At 46.6% G+C, this 3197-nt stretch overlaps 1 pseudogene; it reads right to left on the bottom strand.

Moving 5' to 3' along the window:
• Window positions 1–460: 460 nt before the first annotated feature.
• On the bottom strand, window positions 461–2121 carry LOC142591458 (uncharacterized; annotated as a pseudogene).
• Between the last annotated feature and the right edge of the window lie 1076 nt (window positions 2122–3197).

Genomic DNA, 3197 nt, shown 5'->3' with positions numbered 1-3197 from the left:
AACGTGAAGTACTGCGACTTTGTATTGTGGACTTTGAAAGATTTTATTGCAATCAGAGTGTACAAGGAGGCAGAATTTTGTGCCAACATGGTGAAGCGCTGTGAAGAATATTTCAAGTTGATCCTTCTGCCGGAACTTTGCTTCCATTACTGGACTGGCAGGTGCAGTGGCAATCTGCTAGAAACTGCTGAAGACTGAGACCTCGCAAGAGGAAGTGTATTGTTTGTGCCAAGGGCCAGAGTCCTGGGCGAGAGTGCTTCTTGCAAGTATGTGTGGTTCCACTTCAAATGTGTCAACTTAACACCTAGAGGAAGTTGGTTCTGCTGCGAGTGTAAAGAAAAACACAAAAAAGATTAGCATGTTTCATGTACAGAACTGTTCTTTATTTTTCCTCCCAGGAGCTGTTTTAAGCAATAAACAGTTGCAAAAGCTAAATCATCTGCTTTGTCTATCTCTGGGGTCAACCGAATGGAACAGTGGAGTTACTCAAATTGCATATTGCCGAACAAACAAAGACTATCTTGTCGAGCACAGTGGGTCCATTCTCTTCTGATGCAAGCATCTCCACAGGAAGTGTGTACTTGAGTATTTGGTATTTATTGCGGAGCAGTCCAATCACTGTCTCAACATGACTCCGGAAATTTGCAAGCTTTCGCGTTTATTCTACTTCACAGGCTGAAAGTTGGGGCTTGCCTTTGGTGAAGACAGGAATTGCAAGCTTTCCACAATGAAGTCCAACACTGTCGCCAATAGTGAAGCCCCTATCTGCTAAAACATAGTCCCCAGGCTGGAGACTATTCAGCGCGCCACACTTCTCTGTAATGACCTTGTCACTCAAGCGTCCACCCCACCCACGAGAAATAAATGTCATAACGCCCTGTGGAGCGATGCCGGTTAGATACTCGACTGTATTGTGATGTTTATAGTTCCATCATGTGTGCAATCTAGGCAGGAACGACAAAGGTCGCTTTTTAAACAACTCAAAACAGTCAAGTATTACAGCTAGTCGTGTCCTGAAGCACTGCCGAAATGCCATAGGCATTTTTCGCTGCAACTCTTCAGGTTCTGGCCACTTCACAGCACGGGAGAGGTGGACAAAGGCCACGTCAATCTACTTGTTGACATCCCTAGACACAGTTGACTGGGATACATTGAACCTGCAGGGGACAACAGATATTGCAAACACAATGCAACACTTATAAAGCCAATGTACAAAAGCAAGTACCTGTATGCCAAGTCCTGCAATGGCACATTCAAGCGAAGGCGGATGAGGAATATGAGCATCTCCTGGAAGAAGGTTAGACTTCCTTCAGCACTTCAAGAAGGGCCATCAAAAGACTGAAATTTGACAATCCTGTGTAAAACTGCAACATGTCTTCGTTTTCTCGCAGGCAATCTTCAGTCAGCATTTGCTTGTTCCGTTTGTTTCGCACTTCCCCGACCTCTGAGAGCAGGTGCCGATTCTCGTTCTCAAGGTGCTCAATTTGTTCCATTGTCAAGTCAGTAACATCTGAAAAGTCAGTCTTCCCTGAAAAGATGCAGCAAGCATTCCGCAACCTGCCTATCAATGCTTAGTCAAAAAGAGAACAGTCTAGCATGATAGTTCAAGAAATGTTAGCACTTTTAATTCAAAGCCTTATGAGCACTGTTACAGTACATTAAAAATATTCATAAAATCAAAAACAGTAGCAATCTTAACTCCATGCGAATACGTGCCTCCATCAGTGCATTCTTGATCAGGAGTCTCCTGGATATCAGGATCATCATCAAAAAGCGGTTCATTGTCTTCGGAGGTCACTGGTGAATCCGGTTCAGCACTGCTTCCTTCGTGTGCATTCTCATAGAGTTGCTTTAGGGGACTTCCCGATCGCTCCGCTCGGCGCCTTTTCCTCGTGTGCCTGGAATGAAACCCTGCATTCAGCTACTTGAGAAATACAATATTATCAAACTCCTTTAAAGTGGAGATGTCAAAAGCTTGTGAGAAGTCACCAGTAGCATTTTAAAAGGACGGACAAGTCATAACCGCGGGCGGTCGTACCGAGATGACGAGGCATTGCCATTCATTTCTTTCCCGTGCCCAAGATGAAGCGAAGGCGCCCAGTCTGGATTGGACTCATCCATTAGGTATGCTGGTCCACCTGCGTGAAGTACGAGCAGTTAAATCGCTGAGACCTATCGCCCAACCGGCCAGCAGTTGTTTACGATCACCTACCGCGGTCGCCAACAAGCGTAGTACTGCTATCTGCGAACTTTTAGGGCTTACCTGAAATGAAATGCTTCCCACAGACTCTGTAGTGGTTCGCACTGCGGTCCATATTCTTGCGGTTAATACGAGAAAACCATTCCGCCCTCCTCCCTACTGACACTTCATTTGTCCGTGCGCACTGATGCGTGATCACTTTTGGAATGTGAAAAAAACCAACCTCCACAACATTTTCATCCTTCGCACTTGTCCGCGAGTGGGCACTGCACCCATACACCGCGCAGTTCACCATGGCGCCAGGAAAAAGTACAGTTGAAAGAAGAAACACGTCCACAAGCACCAAACAGCGGCTGCCGGACATCACACCGTGATATGCCGGATAGCCGAACGACCGCGGCTATGGCGGCCGGATGAGGCACTCGCCCGCGCCGCCTGGCGGGCCGCGCTCAGTGGATACCTCCTATAGTCAGCCGGCATTTATCGTGTCGTGTTGTAACTGTTGTTAGTTTGCCGTAAATATCTCTTGATTTGTAATTAACAGTGGAGCAAGGCCCAAAGGAAGAGAGAATGACGTATCAGAAGCGAAGAACAGAAACGATGGATGGTTCCGCTGCTTGGGTATCGGCACGTTCGAATTGACAAAGTTCTGAATTTGTCGCTGTGTGGTGTACGCTTGTGCGCTCGTCATTTGCCGTCATCGCGCTGGGATATTTGCGCTGGATGTCTTTCATTTCGTGTACAAAACTCTGCACGCTGCGGCATCGAAGAAGTTGTCCTGTGTTTAGGTGCACGTATACGCTTGGAGACGGATAGCCTGCTTGCTCTCAACGGGGGCTCAACAGTCTACGCGCGCTCGTAACTTGCTCATGAGGTAAGCCCATTTTAATCTTATTTGGTTTGCATAACGTAGGTGTTAAAATTATATGTGGTAAGCCGGTGTCGCGTACAGAATATTATTTCAAAAGACCACTATGCAACGTCTTAGGGCAAAAAT

The sequence above is a fragment of the Dermacentor variabilis genome, chromosome 8 (assembly GCF_050947875.1).
Source record: "Dermacentor variabilis isolate Ectoservices chromosome 8, ASM5094787v1, whole genome shotgun sequence".
NCBI classification, from domain to species: Eukaryota; Metazoa; Arthropoda; class Arachnida; order Ixodida; family Ixodidae; genus Dermacentor; species Dermacentor variabilis.
The sequence above is the reverse complement of the archived record's forward strand: the minus strand, read 5'-3'. Positions and strand labels throughout refer to the sequence as shown.